General features: G+C 31.8%; 1 long non-coding RNA gene across 1 annotated transcript; it reads right to left on the bottom strand.

The window, feature by feature from the left end:
- Nucleotides 1-335: 335 nt before the first annotated feature.
- Nucleotides 336-18,707, bottom strand: LOC127156801 (uncharacterized). The gene is made up of 4 exons (XR_007825788.1): nucleotides 18,690-18,707; nucleotides 10,947-11,106; nucleotides 10,747-10,828; nucleotides 336-796 (listed from the first exon to the last, which is right to left on the bottom strand). It is a non-coding gene; the product is annotated as an uncharacterized LOC127156801 (long non-coding RNA).
- Between the last annotated feature and the right edge of the window lie 2,983 nt (nucleotides 18,708-21,690).

The raw sequence follows: 21,690 nt of genomic DNA, 5'->3' as shown, positions 1-21,690 counted from the left end.
ACATCACATTTACCTCAGAAAAACATATTTGGTGACCATATGCTTGTTAGTCAACTAGAAAAATAAACTCTAGAGAGGAGCATTTACACCTTTGTCAATTTTGATATGAAGCAAAGTCTCAGATTTCAAATTTTGTCCTTTTTATTACAGTATTCAAACAATAAATACCGTTTTGGTGCTGTTTAAAGTTGAGTGACAGATCGCTGTAGCACCTCAGTACAAGTTATGCGGAAGCGGTGCGTAAACCGATCATCTCCATTTTAACCAGTTTCAGCACGAAATAAACATGAATAAACATCCAAAGGTATGTTAAAAGAGAGTACAACTTACCGAAATCCGTATCCTGTCTCATGTAATCACTCAATCAGTGTTTCAACAGCAGAAAGACGTCAATATAACAGCTTGTAAACAATATGTCACGTAACGTCACATTTACCTCAGAAAAACATATTTGGTGACCATATGCTTGCTAGTCAGCTAGAAAAATAAACTGTGGAGAAGAGCATTTACAAATATGCACCTTTGTTACATCCATTTTATTACAGTATTCAAACAGTAAATACCATTTTGGCGCTGTTTAAAGTGGAGTGACAGATCGCTGGAGCTCCTCAGTTCAAGAGAAGCAGTGTGTGAACTGGTCATCTCCTCCACTTTAACTAGTTCTAAATCTACGTTAAAAGAGAGTACAACTTACCGAAATCCTTATCTTGTCTCATGTAATCGCTCAATCAGTGTTTCAACTGCGGATAGACGTCAAAGAGTTTGTAAACAATGCCACATAAAGTCACATTTACCTCTGGAAAAAAAAAAAAAAAAAAAACTAATTGGTGACCATAACGCCATAAAGCCATAAAAAATGAACTCTAGAGAGGAGCATTTTGCTAAATATATGCAGTATATAACATATTCATTATAGTTCTCACTGTTCTTCAATGTTTAATTCATGTTTAAATAAATCTGTCAACTTTTGTGACAGCCACCATTTAAATATGTATATTTCAAAAAAAGAACTGGAGCAGAAATATAGTCTATTATGTAATTGTAACTTTTTTATGATATATTGTGTAATTGAAGCGTTTGTATACAAATCAGTCTATTTTAACCTTAAATATTATAGTATACCAAATGACTCTCATATATATTTCACAGCAATAGTTGATTTTTTTCCTTGAAAAACTTTGGCACATACTGTATGGTTTGGATACTTGTATATATATCCAAACATCGAATAAAACCGCAAGCTTGTGAATCAGAATCGATTCGAATTGTGAAATAAAAATGTTTCTTGAGCAGCAAATCAGCATATTAGAGTGATTTCTGAAGGATCATTATTTTATTTCAGGCTGTAATAATTTTACAATACACTGTAAAAAACAAAAAACAATTTGTAGAGTCAGGTTAAAATAATTTGTTACCCTGCTGCCTTAAAATTTTAAGTTCAGTCAACTCAAATAAGTTTAGTCAACTTGAAATGTTAAGTGGTACTAAGTGACAACTTAGATATTTGTGTTTGTTAAACTTAAAAGCAAGGTAAGTAACCCAGCTGCCTTAAAATTTTAAGTTGGATCAACTCAAATATCTAAGTTGTCACTTAGTACAACTTCACATTTCAAGTTGGATAAACTTTTTCAGAGTTGATTAAACTTAAAATTTTAAGGCAGCCAGGTAACAGATTATTGTTGACTCAACAAATTGATTTTTACAGTGTAGTGTTGTTTTGTTTAAAGAAATGCAGCCTTGATTAAAAACATTAAAAACTGTAATTAATTTAAACTTCTGACCACCAGTTTATAGAAAGAATCTGAATAAGGATTTGAATATGCTTCCTCCTGCAAATATACACTGAATTAAAATTCAAACTCTTAATTTTGCGACAACTGAGCAACTTAGATTGAAGTAGCTATTTAATTGCGCTCTCAGTATTAGTTAAATCACCTGAACTGTGAAAAAACAACATACTTGTATGAACCATTTTACTCTTGTAATAATGTTGCACTCAGCTCAGTTTTTTTAAAAATAATCATTAATGGCACCATTAACGGAACCAGAATCATTAAGAGGAATCAAACTCTCATTTTTACTTTACTTTGGGAAAAAAACAACACATTTGCGATTTAAGTGAACTGTCATAGAAACGTTTTAGTTAAATCTCCAAAAAAATATGTAAAAAGCAAAATCTGAGCTATTTTCCTCTTGGAAAAAAGTTCAGCTCAGCTCCATTTCATGCATTTTACCATATTTCAATCCATTTTGTATAATTTCCCTGTCAGTCAGTGCAGAAAATGCATGCAGGACATAAAGGCGAGCTCCGAAATTAATGCTAGAATGGTTGCAACATGTTCTTCTTCGCCGAAAGAATCTTTCGCCATTCTGCAAACCGGACAAGACCCTCTTTTCACATTAAATTTGAACTTTTTGTAACAGTTGAGTAAGTGTTCCAACTTACACGGAGGTCTGGATTCAGCAGTTTTTCCAAATGCCAGGCATATTTTTTCTTGCAATTTCAGATTTGAGGAAATGGCACGGCTCACACCAGGTACACACCAGAGAGAAAAATCTCCTGCCCTGACTCGGTGTTGGCTTTTTCGACATCTCACACACACACATAAGTGTTCTTCGGCTTATTTGTGTGGTGTTATGCCCTGTTAACCGCTCCATGCGGTTGGAGTTAGTTAGTGCGAGCAGGGTCTCTGTGACTGAGATGAAGTCCCTATTGCATTAACAGACCCCGGGTCTCAGCTGTAGTTCGCTGACCCGTCTGCTGGTCTCGAGGGCACTGTGTACAGCACCATACTCTTCCCGACATCCCCTCCACTCATTTATTGCACACGAGAGCCTACACAAACTGTGCCCCATGGGAATAAAGCTAGCCAGTCCGGTCAGACAACATGCTGTAAGAGTTTTCGTGTGACCTATAGCTGTTGTGACAGGACAAGTATGTCCACAATAAATATGGCAGGAGAGCTGAAGCCGGACAGGCACGATATATGAGCGCACGAGGCCAGGTTAAGTGATGATGTGCCTTTTGTATGCTCAGCGCGGTCGTGCACATCGTTTCAGGTGAATTAATTCGCCTCCAGCGCACCTGTAGATGAAGGTTCTGAAGAGGTCATTTTTTAGTTGTACTGATGTGCATGCTACATTATTCAAGTTTTGTTACATTTTTTTTGCCATATTATGTATTCTGTGCCAAAAAACTGAAAGTGTGAAATGTGTCCATTTTTGCATTTATGACAAATAACCCAAAAGCCCCAGCTTTTACTACTTTTCTAAAAAAGAAAAAGAAAAACAAACAAAAAAAAGTATTTTTTTAGTTGTTAATTTTATTTTTAGTTCTTTAAATGTATATTTTTATTAAAATATCAAATAAACATTATCTCTTAAAAAACACAAAAATGAAGAACATATATTATTTAAAAATTGCTCAGATAAAAAAAGATATTCAAGAATATTAAAAAAAAAATAAATAAAATATAAATATTATTATATAATAAATAAATAATGATACAAAATGATATTATTTTTATTATTAAATAATAATAAAAATATCAAGATTTCCAGTGTGATCTGAAAATTTTCTCTTTTATCAAATAAACAAACAAATAAATTAATAAATAGCGATCTGAAACTTTTTAACCAAAAATAAAAAGGAAAAGAAATTACCAGATGACCTTTATTGATGTGCATCTTTTTTAGTTCATTTTAAATTCTTATATATATATATATATATATATATATATATATATATATATAAACCCAAGTGGCTTTTATTGATGTGCCAAAAAAAAATCTTAGTTTATCTTTTAGTTTTTATTTTAAAAAGTTCCAAGAAGTTAATATAAAGATTTCCAGTGTGACTTGAAACTGTTCTTTTTCAGCAATAAATAAATAAAACTAATAAGTGATATAAAACTTTTCACTAAAAAAGAAAAATAATAATAATAATAATAATAATAATAATATTTAAAAACACTTAAAAATTAGAAAAATAATATCCAATAATAATAATAATTTCCAGTGTGATCTAGAACTTTTCTTTTTCAGAAATAAACAAATAAATAAATACATTTTAATGTGATCTGAAACTTACTCAGAAATAAAAATAAATAATTATACTTACAAACGTGTGTTATAAAAATTTGCCCAGATGTTTTTTATTGATGTGCATGCTATATGAATCAAGTTTAATCACATTTTAAACCATATTATGCATCCTGTGCCATAAATTGGGGTCTAGAAGTCTGAAATTTGCATCCATTTCTGCTTTCATAACACAAATTACAATCAGAGCAGCCCCTGCTCAATAAATAAATAAATAAATAAATAAATAAAACTTTTGTATTGTATTTTTAAGTTTAAGTTACTGGATTTTTTTTTTTCCAATAAAAAAAAAAAAGAAAATAACAGGATTAAATTAATTAATTAAATACAAAATTAAATAATAATAACAAAACCCATAATTTGCAGTGATGCTTTGCTCCCGAGTCTTACTAAAATAAAAATAAAATAAAATAAAATAAAATAAATAATAATAAATCAAAAAAGGGAGACACAAGTAAGAAAGTAAGAAAGAGGGGGAAAAAACATAGAGCGGGTTAACCCTTCAGGCTGATAACTTAACTCGCACCAATCGCTATTGGCAAGAGAAGAGGTCAATACACATAAACGGTGATCTACACACTGAAAGAATGAAAATCATCAGCGTCAATGTGTGGGTCAGATACACCCCGCTGCGTTTGTCGGCGGACCCCCCTGCTCTATTCGCTTTCACGCGACCCTCGGGGGTTTCCGAGCCCAGAGTTTCGATTTCCAATCACTGCTGTTTTACTGCATTTAATGTGTGCAAGGATGCTTGCTAGCACAGCTAGCCATCACGACATTTAGCATTCCAATAAACCTTCATTATGATCTTAGAGAAGCAATTGTATTTTATAAATGACTGGAAAAAGCCATTCGTTAGCATTTCAATTCATCTCAAAGGGCCACGCTAAGCTGCCAAACCGGAAATCTGAGATGACGATGACAATTCGTCTCTCAGGGAAGTTTGAGTCTGATTCGAAAAGCTCCAAGTCAGGCTCAGAATTAATTCAATTTGGAGCACACAAAGACAGCCTGGTTGTAAATAAATAAATAAAAAGCTAGATACTATGTCTGTCTAGGGAACGAGACATGATGAGAAAAAGCGTTCGAGACCGGACTGGCAAGTGAGTTACAGAACATGCTAAGTATGTGGGAATCAATAGCTAATGTTAGGTCGGTAATAATGCATGCTAACGAGTAGTGTCTTTCTTTGAAAGACTGCCCTTTAAGGGATTCACCACTAATTGCTAACACCATCACCACCGCCGCTATTGCCACGACAACATTAACTTCCCTTCATATAGTGCTTCTTGGTAGGTTTTTTTTTTAATGTGGTGCATTTGAGTGCGACATAAATTGAAATGCACGTTATTACATTCTGCCTGCAATTATAATTACAAAGACTATTGTCTTAAATCAGCAAAAAGTACATTTTTGAGTGCTTTTCATATCATTTTCTTCCAGGCCACTCCAAAGTCTGGAACATTAGAAACGTTTTTTGGCATCGAGTAATTCTCCTGCTCTCACTGAAAGGGAAATTACTGTGCAAGGCAGCAAAATCACAGATAATCAGATCATATTTGAACAGCTATATGAAATTTCATCACGGGTAGAGCTATTAGCACAGTCGCTGCTGTTTAGGACGGAACATTTTGGATAATATGTGAAATTTGCTAATGCTTCAATGTCGGAATTATCATATTTATCAGTGAGAATCTCAAGATTTTTAAATCATGGCTGAACCAATTGGAACCAATTTTGGTGCGCTAGTTCTAAACGTTCCTGTCTTTGCTGAAGACAAAAATTAGAGAAAAATAGCCCAGTGCCTCCGTTTAGGGAAAGAAAATCATAAGAACTTCCAAGGATGTCTTAAAGCCGGCTAACTTTTAGCATCTTTGTCTCCTTTGGCCATCACTTTTTATTGTATCTAGTCAAAGTGCAGCTATTTCAGAGCGAAGCGCTAATAAAGGACCTTTGAACTCCTAGTTTAAGTGTTTGTAGTCACTGAAACATGAAGGCTTTGTCTTGTTAGTCATGGGTTCACAGTTATAAAGAAGCTACTTTTTTTGTAACCTAGCATATTAAAGGAGAAGTCCACTTTCAGAACAATTCACAAATAATTTACTCACCCCCTTGTCATCCGAGATGTTCATGTCTTTCTGTTTTCAGTCGTAAAGAAGTTGTTTTTTGAGGAAATCATTTTAGGATTTTTCATCATATAATGGACTTCAATTGTGCCCCCGATTTTGAGCTTGTGGTTAAAATGTAGTTTAAATGCAGCTTCAAAGGGCTCTAAATGATCCTAGCCGAGGAAGAAGGGTAAGATAAGATAAGCTAGCAAAACGATCAGTCATTTTTTTTTTCGGAAAATAAAAATGTGTATACTTTTTAAGGACAAAAGCTTGTGTAGCACAGGTTCTGGCATGTGTGTTCACGACACTACGTACTATTGAATCAGGTCAAAAGGTCACATGGATCTACAGACCCAGTGTTTACAAAGCGAACGCGCAAAGACCGAGAAAGTGCAAGTAAGTCAAACACGGTTTACAAACAAAAACGTACAATGTGTCGGACGATTCTGAAGTTGGAGGAGAAAATAAGATGGAGTTTTTCGCCATACTCTACCTTTTTTAGCCGGAGTACACAGATGATGAACTTAGACGTGATTCGTAGTAGTGATCAAAATGAACGAATCGTTTAAGAACGACCCGTTGATGCGCATCCGAGAGAGTGCGCTACATGAGCTTTTGTGCTTAAAAAGTATACAAATTTTTATTTTTCGAAAAAAATGACCGATCGTTTTGCTAGATAAGACCCTTCTTCCTCAGCTGGGATCGTTTAGAGTCCTTTGAAGCTGCATTTAAACTACATTTTGAAAGTTCAAAATCGGGGGCACCATTGAAGTCCATTATATGAAGAAAAATCCTGAAATGCTTTCCTCAAAAACCATAATTTCTTTACGACTGAAGACAGAAAGACATGAACATCTTGGATGACAAGGGGGTGACATTTCACAATTCTGACTTTTTTTCTCTAAATTCTGAGTTTACATCTCACAATTCAGATTTTTTCCTATGAATTCTGAGCTTACAATTTGCAATTTTGACTTTTTTCCCCTGAATTCTGAATTTACATCTCACAGTTCTGAATTTTGTCACAATTCAGAATTGTGAGAATTTTTTTTTTTTTTTTTTTTTTTTTGAATTGTGTCAAATTGTAAAATAAAGTCAAATTGCGAGCTTTTTTTTTTTTCTTAACCTTCTTAACAGTTTTTATTCAATGGCAAAAACAAGTTTTCTTAATTTAGATTTTTGAATACCATTACTGTAATATAAGATTTTGGTCCAACAAAACTATTATGAACATAAAATTAATAGTAATGATAACAAATTGAACCAGAAGAGATTAACTGTTCACTTGGCAGGCATATTTGCAATGCCTCTGGGCATCTATTTTGGAAATCTAAGACCAAGTCGTATTTATTTGAATGGGAAAATCCTGAAATCTCCAAAAATGCTTCCCACGTTCACATTTAAATAATTTATATCTGCAAACATAATCTGACATGAACTGTCTCATAAATGTAGTTTATAATGGCCAAATAGCGTTAAAAAGGAGCTTTCACAGCAGCTGTAGTGACACGACTTTACCAATTAGCAATTGTCTCTTTTATTTAGAAGGGAATTATTCCACCACCAACTTGACATACCAAGTCTATACTAAAATATGACTTTTTTAACTGTTAATTCAACACACTTTTACAAATCATTTACATTTTGGCGAAGTGGTGACTAATTCTTATGAATTTGTATGACTTCATTTGTACGCTTTCTCAAAATCTGCTTACACTCCACTGATGTATGATCACATCATACAAATTTATATGAAATCGCATCTTGTACAATAGTTAAGTAGTTTACAAACTTCTTACTGAAAACACTATTGACATACAATGCCCTTTTACAGTAATCCACCACAATACAGCATTAATCAAATGCCATGACCTAATGAGATTCTCAAAATGGTATGACCTCTTGATGTCTGAGAATCATCCTTCAACACAGGTGATGGTGGATTCAATTTTATTGAATCAGCTCATTAATCTGAGTTTTATGCATGTATTCACTGAGTAAGGCAGAGTCTTTACTACAGCTCATAATTATCTTGAACACTGCTCCGGGTCACACAGCAAAACCGGCCATCAATTACCATAAATTATCTCCGGGGCTGCATGCATCAGGTAGCTGTATTGTAAGTAAGGTTGTGAGGTGAAGATAAAAAGAGAGGGAGACGGAAAGATGAGAAAGCATTTGGCCCCACGAGTGGTTTTAGCGGCGCAGATCTGAACATTATTCGTTATGAACATTATGTTGCTAATGAGGTGAGAGAATATGACACTTACTCCGCTGAAACGCTAAAAAAGGAAGATCTAACGGATCACACATGCTTTACACGGGAAAAAAAATGAAGGGTGCGCTGTATTGCACTTTTTAATGAATGACACTGTGGTATCACAGTTTTATTTTTTCACTGCTTGTATCTCTCCGATATCGGTGCATTAGCTTTTTTGGGGGATTTGTCACTGATTATTTTTGCATGTTAAATAGTTACAACAATAGGTGGTGACAAAAGTCTGCGACAAAAGTCAACTGATCCGTTCAAAACAAAGAAGTGAAACAAGTGAATGAGTAACTCACTGAATCATTCGCTCAACCAATTTGTTAAAAAATGCTGATTCATTCAGGGCCTAAACGTGTTTCTGAGTGATTCACTGAATCATTTATTCAACCAGTTTCTTCAAAATGCTGATTAATTCTGATGCTGATTAACTGAATCATTCACTCAAATAAATTTGTTCAAAAATGCTGATTCATTCAGAAACCAAACAACTGACTGAGTAACCCATCAAATCTTTTATTCAACCAGTTTGTTCAAAAATGCTGATTTATTGTGGAACAAAACAAGTGACAATGATTCATTGAATCACTCACTCAACCAATTTGTTCAGTATGCTAAATCATTCCAGTACGAAAACAAGTGACTGAGTAACTCTGGGTAACACTGATTAATTCAGAAAGAAAACAAGCGATTGAGTAAGTCATTGCATCATTAACTCAATCAATTTGTTAAAAAAAATCCTGATTTATCCAGAAACTAAACAAGTTACTGAGTGATTCACCAAATCATTCACTCAACCAATCTAATAAAAGTGACTGAGTGATTCATCAAATCATTCACTCAACCAATTTGCAAAAAAAATCCTGATTCATCCAGAAACTAAACAAGTTACTGAGTGATTCATCAAATCATTCACTCAACAAATTTAATAAAACACGTGACTGAGTGATTCAAATCATTCACTCAACCAATTTGTTAAAAAATCCTGATTCATCCAGAAACTAAACAAGTTACTGAGTGATTCATCAAATCATTTAATCAATTTGTTAAAAATGCTGATTCATTTAGGAATGAAACAAGTGGCTGAGTGATTCAACGAAATATTCACTCAACCTTTTTTTATTTTTTTTTTAAATGCTGATTTGTTCAGAAACTAAACAAGTTACTGAGTGACTCATCGAATCATTCACTCAACCAATTTGTTAAACAATGCAGATTCATCCAGAAACTAAACAAGTTACTGAGTGATTCATCAAATCATTCATTCAACCAATTTGTTAAAAAAAATACTGTTTCATTTAGGAACGAAACAAGTGACTAAGTGATTCATCTAACCATTTACTCAGCCATTTTTTTTTAAATGCTGATTAATTCAGAAACAAAACAAGTTACTGAGTGACTCATTGAATCACTCACTCAACCAGTTTGTTCAATATGCTAATTATTTCCAGAATTAAACAAGTGACTGAGAAATTCACTGCATAATTCACTCAATAAGTCTGTTCAAAAATGCTGATTCATTCAGAAAAGAAACAAGATTCACTGAATCATTCACTCAGTCAATTTGTAACTGTAACAATTTGCAAGATTCATTTAGGAAGCAAACAATTGAGTGATTTATTGAAAAAATCATTCAGAAACTAAAGAAGTGACTGAGTAACTAACGGAATCATTTACTCAATTAATTAAAAAAATGCTGGTTCACCCAGAAACTAAACAAATAACTGAGTGACTCAAACCATTCACTCAGTGACTGAGTAACTCACTGCATCATTTACTCGGTCAGTTTGTTTAAAAAACAATGACTGATTCAGTAATGAAACAACTGACTGAGTGATCTATAGAATCATTCACTTAACCAATTTGTCAAAAAGCTGATTCAATCAGCAACAAAATAAGTGACTGAGTGACTCATTGAATTACTCACTCAATTTGTTCAAAAACATTGATTCATTTAGGAACAAAACAAGTGATTCACTGAATCATTCACTCAACCAATTTGTTCAATAACACTGATTCATTCAGAAAAAAAAACAAATTACTTGCTGAATGTGTCTGCCATACAGCATATGAAAAAAACAAACCAAACAGTTGTGAAGTGAAGCACAACATTGCAAACTTTGATATGAAGCAACAAGTTATTTAAAGGCTTAAACTGTTAAAGTGTTGATTTAAAATACACCACAGTTATGCACTTACAATACAAAACAGCCACTTTAAAATTGTATTTAAAACCCAAAAAGAGGTAAAAGGTAAATATTTTCCAACCTGATTTTGTTCCCTGTTCCTGAAATGTGTTTTAGACGGAGCAGGTACCAGGAGATAAACACTGTCAGCTCTAAAATAATTCCTGTTGAGAGAGAAATGAGAGAGAGAGAAACGCCACTGAGGCCTGCTTGTTCAAAGGAGCCTGTGTTCTTAAAGGCCAACTGACCAACAGAAATAAACTCCATCTAAGAGAGTGTGACCTGGGGCGGTCAGGCCTTGGATGAGAGCAGAGACGCAGGGAGGAAATGTCACAGCCCATCCTGGAGAGCAGCCCTCAGTGAAGGCATCTGCCCCCGTTTCTGCCGGAGCATCGCAGCCATGTCAATCATGATTTCTGCACTGAATTTACAATTCTTAGTCCTGAGTGCAAAGATGGTATTTTCAAGTCAGAAAATGTTGCATTTAAATAACTATGCATATTGCATAACGGTGCATATTCTTAAATATGGATTATATAATTTGGCTGTAGGTCAGTGGATTCCAGAGGGCAATTTCCATTTTTTACTTTCTCAGAAACTTTACATTTCATTTGCTTATGAGAAATGGCATAGTTCTCAAAAAATTACTTGTAAGCGAAACACTTTTCTATGTATTGCATTCATTATCCTGTACTATAATTGCCTTACAGTGCCTGTGCAATTACAAATGCGTGCAACTCTCATGCAGTTATGAATTATATTAGCTACAGTTTTAAGGCATGTTCTTCATAAACAAGGGGGATATATATATATATATATATATATATATATATATATATATATATATATATACATATACATATATGTATATATATATATACGTGAACAATGCATGACTGTATAATTCATAGTTTTGACATTTGTGCCAGGGTTATTGTAGTTAATTAAAAATAAAACCATAGAAAATGTTCATTATTTGAAATTAAATTAAATATCTAATTTTAGCTAGCTAGCAAGGCAACATTTCTCATTTATATTTTAATTAAAAATAATTAAAACTACAATAATTAATGAAAAGGAAATAAAACCTAAAAATAATTAAAAATAAAAAATTGAATACAAAAAAAAATCTGAAAATGACTAAAACGTCAATTAAAATGAATATAAATAGAATATAAAGAGGTCTTCATAATATTTATCAAATACGGCTTTTCCCATTAATTGACCGTGTTACTGTGTAATTTAATATTTCTTTACAGAAGAACGTCAATAAAAATGCTTTACAATGTGTCACTGAAACACACTTTGATTTTTGGAAGCAACAGATAATTTCCACAACACTTTTAACTACGTCTTGTGTGCTTAAATTGTTTGATTTATATTGTACAACATCATTCAATTATCAGTGTCAATGTGGGGTCTGTTATCTGCGGCTAATCAGATTTAAACAATTAGCGATATGCTGACATAACTGTGTTGGCGTGGCGTGTGACATTAAAAATTGATACATGCGCCAATGGGAAAAGGTAATTTGTGGTAATCATTGTCATTCATGAAAATTACCCCCAGACTGATACCATGCTAATGACTTTATGAAATATTTAGCGGTTTGAGTGACTAATTGGGCTGTAATTCTCACGGACAACGAACCAGAAAGTGCTTTCAGGGGTCGGACAGCTGCACAAGCATGTCTGCTAAATAAAAAAAAAAAAATTCACAGATGATGTCCTGCAACAAATAACAGTCCGGTTACATCATACAACCAACGGCAGAGAGAAACATGAGTGATTTACACTTAAAAAACACAACTACACAAGATTTTCTTGTATAGCACTTTTGACAAATATCCAAACGTTTTACGTTTACTTGATATGCAAAATTATGTAAGATATTAAGTCTTGTTTTTAGAAAAATGTATCAAAAGTAAGTGACTTTATACTTTATAGAAAAAATAACTTAATTTAAAAAAAACAAACAAAAAAAAGTTTATTTGTCCTACCCCACTGGCAGATATGTGCTTTGGATATTCAAACTGATATTTATATTTGAATAAATATAATGCACATATATATATATGTGTATGTGTATATATATATATATATATATATATATATATATATATATATGTGTGTATGTATGTTTGAGATATTCCATGTTTTAAGCAAGAAGTAATTTTATTTATTTAAATTATTTTAAGATTTTCTATCTTATGTGAAAATCTTATATTTAAAACAAGAAAAAAAAAAAAAAAAATCTGCTAATGGAGTCAGATAAATCAGCTTTATACGAAGGGAGAACTCAGACAGATATTTATTCTTGTTTCAAGCAGAAAATCACTTAATTTTGTTAATTTCTCTAGAAAACACTTTATATCATATGCTTCTAAAGTAAACATATATTGATTTAAAGGCATAGTTCACCAAAAAATAAAATAAAATAAAAATATTTTTAAAAATGGTATAAATTTTATAATTTTATGGATTTTATAAATGTAATTAATAAAGTACAAAAAAAATACAATTACAATAAAATAAAATACAATAAAATAAAATAAAATAAAATAAAATAAAATTAATTATTAAATTAAAATAAATTAAATTAAGAATAAATAATAAAATTAAATTAAAATACATAGAATAAAAGGAATAAAATAAAATATAAAATAAAATAAATAAATTCAATTAAACTAAATAATAAAATAAATAAAATACAATCAGTAAAACAAAATTAAATTAAAATTAAATAAATAAAATAAAAATAAATAATAAAATAAAATCAATATAAATAGAATAAACTGAATAAAATAAAATAAATAAAATAATCAATAAAATAAAAATAAGATAAATAAAATAAAATTAAAATAAATAAAATACAATAAATTGTTTAAAATAATAAGACTAAAATAAAATAAAACAAAATAATATAAATAAAATACAAAATAAAATTCTGTCATCATTTACTCACCCTCAAAGCTGAATGAATCTCTATAAAATAAAATAAAAAAATAAAACGCAACACTATACAATAAATGAAATAAAATAATAAAATAAAAAGTTAAATAAATAGAATAAAAGGAAGAAAATAAAATGAAATAAAAATAAGATAAAATAAAATAATAAAATTAAAATAAATAAAACACAATAAATTGAATAAATAATAATAGACTAAAATAAAATAAAGATAAACTAAATAATAAAATAAAATAAAATAAAATAAAAATTCAGTCAGCATTTACTCACCCTCATGTTCCAAACCTGTTTGAACTTCTCCCGTCTACTGAACACTAAATAGGACAATTTTAAGAACACGAGTAACCAAACAGTTTCTGGTCCCCACTGACTTTCAAAGTACTTTGTCCATACTATAAAAAAAATTCTTTTATGTTCAACATAAGAAAGAAACATACAGGTTTGAATCAACTTGATGTTGAGTAAATGACAGAATTTAGATTTTTGGGTAAACTATCCCTTTAAGAATCTTCAGATATTTTTACAAAAATCAAGACAAGAATACTGATAAAGAAACCCATTTTTTGCATTTTCCACAAAGCAAGTCTGGGGGAGCGAGAATGCACCTTCTGAAGCAAACGAACGCACAGGAAAGAACGAGAGCGGGGAGGCGATGGGTGGAGGGTGTTTTGCATGACTTTGAAGGTTGTGCATAAATGACAAATGATATTTCAGACACATTATCAACAACACCAGCTGCTTTCCAAACGCAGCTCGGGGATGTATTCCTGGTTCGGCGAGGGGAAAATACCTTAAAAGCATAACCCCGAATCCTTCCAGCGACCGGGGATCTGTCACCGAAACGCCACTAAGCAGACGCTCGTTTGATCGGCATCTGCTGAGATTGATAAGAGGCGCTGATAAAACCACTACAAGGGCCAAAACAGAGGGGATCATTTAAAAGATATCCATCTCAGACCCCGAGCCTTGTTTACAAGTTCTTCAAACGAGCACGTCTCCGAAACAGATTTCCTCTCGCGCGCGTGCCGACTTTTTTTCGAGATCTGAGCCGTAAACATCACTAAGCTATTATTTCAAAGTGAACAATTACGCTGGAGTGTGTGGCGAAGCCTCTCGGCGACATCAAAGCGAGTGGGCCTGTCATGGCCGAATCCCTTATTTTGATAAGAGATGTGTGTAATTCGCACCCTCGGATGGACACAACCTCCGTTTGTGCTTCAGAAGATGTCTGAGACGCCGATGGAATTGAAATTCCAGCCACACGAGCTGGTGGAGTAGTACATCATTAGGGCCTGGGAAGAAATAGAAGGTCTTTGTTTGATAAGTGCGGTGAAGGGAGAAGTCTAAGGGTTGCGAGGTGTAGGACGCGACGTGCAGCTGTGGAGGGAAAATGAGGTTAATTTTCCCACACTGTACGTCTCGCTCAGGCCGCGCAAACTAATCGATTGATTTGTGAAAGAGAGGTCGGACTGGTCCTTTGTGATTGCGAGGAAACCGGTGTGGGTCACTCACTAGATTAGTACTGGGATATCCATTAAAGTTCGAAAGAGTGTACGTTTATTAGGTTACTGATCTAATATCAGTATATAATGACTCTGGTTTCCAGAACCTGTCTGCCATTGGTTGGTCAAACAGATAGCCTCGCCCTACACACACACGCAATTGGTTGAGCCGCTGTTGCTGGTCGGGATAGTCAAATAAACAGAGCAATGTTTTGAAAACGACTTGGTGTTTACATTTTTCAGGAGAATCAACCTACTAGTAGCTCTGCATATTAAAAAAGAGAAAGAATTTTAACATGTTAAAAAATACAAACTTTATATTTTTATAACTTCATATGAATATTTTAATTTAAAAAGAAAAGTATTGTTCGCCTTTTTATTTATTAACTTTAAATTTAGGAATTTTAATTAAATAAACTGGAAAGACAGGAAAAGGAATTCAAAGACGTTCAATACAATCACATAAAAGAATTAAATTAGTCCAACACAAGTTTTGTGATGACAAATTTTCACAAAAATTAACTAATTTATCCTACCAATATTTTTTTTTTTGCCTGTATTTCTTCAAGTTTAATCAAATTGTAACAATTTTGCCTGCTTATTTTATTATATTTTATAATTTATCTCAAATTATTAAACATATTTCTCCAAGTTCAGCCAATTCTTTTTGTAAAAAAAAATGCTTATTTAATATTATAAATAAAGCAATAATAAATATTACATTTTTAGTATCTCAACATGTTAAGTGTATTTCTCCAAGTTCAAATCATTTTTTAAACAAATTTTGCTTTTTTAATATTATAAATAAACCAATAATATTCTATTTTTATTGTCTTTATTGTATTTTTACAAGTTGTGCAATACATAAACAAAATAATAATAATAATAATAAATTCATTTTAACACATTCATTTTAACATTATAAATATTCTGAACAATTTTTATTCCTGTATTTCTTCAAGTTCATTTAAATTGTAACAAATTTTGCCTACTTAATATTACAAATATAATCAATAAATACACCAATAAATATTATTGTTTTTGTTTTTTTAATCTTCAGTATATTTCTCCAAGTTCAATCAGTTTTTTAACTAAATTTTATAAATAAATAAATAAATAAATAAATGAATATTATAAATAAACCAATAAATATTATATTTTTTATATTTATATTTTATTGTCTCTATTGTAATTTTACAATATATTTTTAAGTTTAGTTAAAATATAACAACAACAACAACAATAATAACAATAACAATACTTCCTCTTCAGATTCATTATCTTTAACCAAATCAGGAATTTTAATTTTATTTTAAACAATTTCTGCATTTCTGTATTTTCCAATTCAATTAAATTGTAACAAATTCTGCCTACTTAATATTATAAAATATATCAATAAATACACCAATAAATATTACACTTTGTCTCAAACTATTAAATATATTTCTCCAAGTTCAGTTAATTATTTAATATTATACATAAAACAATAATAAATATTATATTTTTAGTGTCTCAACACATTAAGTATATTTCTCCAAGCTAAATTATTTTTTAAACAAATTTTGCTTATTTGATATTATAAATAAACCAGTAATAAATATTATATTTTTATTGTCTCTATTGTGTTTTTACAAGTTGTGCAAAAAAAGTACAATATAAATAAATCAATAATAATAATAATAATAATAATAATAATAATAATAATAATAATAATAATAACAACAATAACAATAATAACAACAATAATAATAATAATAATAGTTCATCTTTTGATTTTTTACCTTCTACCAAATTTTAATCAAATTAACTGGAAAAACAGGAACAAGTATTCAAAGAAATTTAATCCAATCACATAAAGGAATTAAACAAGTTTTGTGACCAAAAATACATATATGATACAATAATTCATTTTAACCATTTAACATTATAATTTATCATGATGAATGTAGCAATAATTTTTTACTTAATATTACAAATATATCAATAAATACACCAATAAATATTACACTTTTGCCTTAACGCATTAAATGTATTTCTCCAAGTTTGATCATTTTTTAAACTAATGTTGCTTATTTCAAATTTTAAATAATAATTATCATCTCAACTCATTAAATGTTTTTCCAAGTTCAATATTTTTTTTTTTTCTAAACAAATTTTGCTTATTATTATAAATATCCCAGTAATAAATATAATATTTTACTGTCTCTAAACTCAAAATTAAATGTATTTTTCCAAGTTCATTTAAAACAGATCTCAACTTCGGAGCCCGGTGCATGCTGAACTGTTGAGACTTTTGAGAGTTCTGGGCAACTTTCTTCCACTATGGTCTATTAAAAATAAATATTAATACAAATTTCCACAGGTGGCATAGCAACCCGCAAACATTGCTTAGTAATATAATTGAATGCTTCTGTAAACAGCCCATGCGTTGTGTGCGAGATGATGTTCATAAATTATTAAAAAGTACTCTCTGAAATTTTGAGTGAAACCTCTGCCCTTCCTCTGATAAAGTCAAATGTGAATGGTTAAAATCTGAATAAAGTTTTTATCAAACTAGGAGATCTGAATTATGAATAATGGGATTCCAAGGGAGTCACTCAGCATGAGAAATTTTACAGGCTGAAAATTGCTTACGATGAACAAATTATTCACAGCTAGATTTTAAGGTTCAGCTAAAGCGTTTCAAAAGTACTGCTTTTAGAAATAACAGCCCGCTGGAATTTAAAAGTTATTTCCATAAAGGTTATGCGGCATCAGTGTCATTTCACGCAATTACCCCTGGATCTGATGGAATATTACACTCATAGCAGGTAAACATATTTCGTTTTGTTCTAGATGTGTACCTTGTCTTCAGAGGTTACTGGGTGCTTGCTTTTTCATCTATCGGAACTGACAGAAAATCGTTACTATTACATGCATGAAGACCATTTTCTCTAATTTACTTTGACAACTTTGAACCGAGACTGAATGAGTTTCTGAATCTTACATTGAAATTTATTTATCGCACTGTCTGTCTGGCTGTCAACAAGAATTTTCTAAACTCAATCATATGAAGTCAGACAAATGCACAAGGGATGAGAGATTTTTGATTTGTACTCTGGAGATAACTATTAATGGAATTTTCTTGCTTAACTTCAGGGATGTTGTTATAACAAATGCTCAGAACAGAACAGAAAATATGCATTTGGATGGTTGAAAAAAATATTCTGATATCTAACAAATGTATTAAAAACAGAGACATAAGATATTCTATGATAATGTTTTCATGCTTTTAAAAGAACCAAACTCAGACCTATTTGTGTGGACCAAAAAGTGAATTGTTTGAAAACCCCATTTTTTTTTTTTTTTTTGCATTAAATGTGTAGTTCACTTCAGCTATGATAAATCCACTTTTCATTCATACTTTTAAAGACCGCTAGATAATCATAGTAATCATAATACTCCTCATTTATAATCTTTACTATTAGGACATCTCATTATTAACTGGAAGTATCTGCAGGGAAATTTTGGTTAATATTATTTTTATTTCAAAACTTTAGTGTGTTTGACAGTACCTTATATCCATGAGTCATATTACACATCTGTGTCACCATTACCTGTAACAGACAAAAATAATGCATTGCTGTAATTAAACCACATAATACTGAAGTCTGCACATTGGCCAATTCACTCTACAGGGGTCTAAGTTCTTTGGAAAAGTTCATTGGAAAACCCAACTTTAATTTTGCAAAAAACAAAGTGGTTACATAATCTGAATGCAAATTCTCTAGTCATATTAATAGGACATCATTTACTCGTTCACTCACCCTCCTGTTGTTCTAAACCTGTAGGACTTTCTTTCTTAGTTTAGTGAAACACAAAAGAAGATATAAGAATGGTGGTGACCAAATGGTTAAGAATGGTGGTAATCAAACGTTTTTGTTTAAGAATGCAGGTAATCAAGCTGTTCCGGATCTCACTGACCCACAGTATTTTTGTCCATGCTAAGGAAGTCAACGGGATATAAAACAATTGTCTGATTACCAACATTCTTAGCCAAAACCATTTGATTACCAACATTCTTAACCAAAACTGTTTGATTACAGACACTTTTAATTTAAACTGTATTAACAGAAACCGTCTGATTACCAACATTCTTAACCTAAAGGATTTAAGTATCAACATTTTTAACCAAACCCATCTGGTTACCAACCTTCTTAACCTAATCAATTTGATTACAAACATTTTTAATCAAAATGATTTGGTTACCACCATTCTAAGCCTAAACTTTTTTTATAACCAACATTCTTAACTATCTGGTCACGGACATTTTTAACCAAAACCGTTTGGTTACCAAGATTCTTCACCTAAACTGTTTGATTACCATCATTCTTAACATAAACCGTTTGCTAACCAACAGTCTTAACCTAAAACGTTTGATTACCAACATTTTTTAATCAAAATAATTTGATTACCAACATTCTTAACCATTAGGTTACCAACATTTCTAACCAAAACCATTTGGTTACCAATATTTTCAGGCAAAACAGTTTGGTTACCAACATTTTTTGTTTATTTATTTATTTTGTTACCAACATTTTTAACCAATGTTGTTTGGTTACCAGCATTCTTAACCATTTGGTTACTAACCTTTTTTTTTTTTTTAACAAAACTGTGTGGTTACCAACATTTTTAACCAAAACCATTTGATTACCAACATTTTAAACCTAAACTGACTGATTACCAACATTCTTAGCCTAAAGCATTTGATTGCCAACATTTATAACTGAATTATGTTTGGTTACCAACATTCTTAACCATTTGGTTACCAACAATCTTAACCAAAACAGTTTGATTATCTACATTCTTAACCTGAACTGTTTGATTATCAGCATTTTTACCTAAACTGTTTGATTAGCAACATTCTTAACATAAACCGTTTTCGTAACAAAATCTGTAACCAAAACGTTGATTGGTTGGTTGCCAACATTCTTAACCGAAACGTTTGATTACCAACATTCTTAACCTAAACCATTTTATTACCACTTTTAATAAACATTTATTAACATTTGTAATAAAAATTCATTTGGTTACCAACATTCTAAACCTAAACGTTTTAGTTACCAACATTCTTAACCATTTGGACAGCAACATTTTTGGCCAATACAGTCTGGTTACCAACATTCTTAACCATTTGGTTACCAACAATCTTAACCAAAACCGTTTGATTACCAACATTCTTAACCTAAACTGTTTGATTATCAGCATTTTTACCTAAGCTGTTTGATTACCAACATTCTTAACATAAACCATTTGCGTAAAAAATTTGTAACCAAAACACTGGTTGGTTGGTTGGTTGCCAACATTCTTAACCGAAATGTTTGATTATTAACATTCTTAACCTAAACCATTTTATTACCACTTTTAATAAACATTAATTAACATTTTTAATAAAATTAATTTGGTTACCAACATTCTAAACCTAAATGTTTTAGTTACCAACATTTTTAACCATTTGGATACCAACATTTTTAGCCAAAACAGTCTGGTTACCAACATTCTTAACCTAAAGCATTTGATTGTCATTTTTATCCAAATCCGTTTGGTTACCAACATCCTTAACCATTTGGTTACCAAAATTCTTAACCGAAACTGTTGATTACTTACATTTTTAACCTAAAGCAAATTTAAAAGTATATGAGGGTGAGTAAAGATGACAAAATTTTTGGGTTGACTATCCCTTTAAGTTAAAATCTCCATGACAAAGAGGTTGTGTGATTTGTTTGCTACTCTATGCACAAACCACACAGTTCCACTGATGTGATGTTAACAACACAGGCAGCCACACTTGGGCTATTTTGTTCGAACTTGTGCTTCATTTGGAGAGGCTATAAGGTCTCCATCTCAAAGCCGCACCTCATCTCTTTCCCTTGCAATGAACAAGTTCGACAAAAAGGCTTTGCTGACACACATTGCCGGCGAGATTAGACTTTCTCGCCGAATCGGGATCTACATCAGCAAGAGCTCAGAAATCCAATTCTACAGACATGGGTGGCACTGGAGAAATCAATCACAGATAGCATTAACCAGCTGCGATTCCATGATCGCCTCTATATCAGCCATTTCACACCTGGGCCTACTAGAAAGGCCACAAAAGGATCTCGCACCCTTACTTAAATGACACTAAACTGGGTGCGACGAGAGCTCTGAATAACAAACCCCAAACGGTGCGGCCGCATCAGCCTCGATGCTGCTTCCTCATTCAGGATGCGCTGTGTTTTGCATGTCGTTTCAAGAGGAAATGTTAATGCACTTCATAACCTGAAAGATGTCACTGTAATTTGGTATTTCGTGGTGCCCCAGTCCTGACACCTTCATTCTCAGCTAATGTGTGGCCCAATATAAACCTCCGATGATGAGAGCGAGTCGGCAGCATTAACAGCAGTTCAGCTCTGAATCAAAAATAGCTACGCCCTCAGAATACCCATCATTTTCTTGTTTTTCTCACGTCAGTCACAGAGGAACAAACGCACAAAAACAAAAAGAGAAGAGAATGTGTACTTTAAGAAGAGGTTT

The sequence above is a fragment of the Labeo rohita genome, chromosome 25, assembly GCF_022985175.1.
Source record: "Labeo rohita strain BAU-BD-2019 chromosome 25, IGBB_LRoh.1.0, whole genome shotgun sequence".
Lineage (NCBI taxonomy): Eukaryota > Metazoa > Chordata > Actinopteri > Cypriniformes > Cyprinidae > Labeo > Labeo rohita.
Note: the sequence above shows the minus strand (reverse complement) of the source record. Positions and strands in the feature narration are given on the sequence as shown.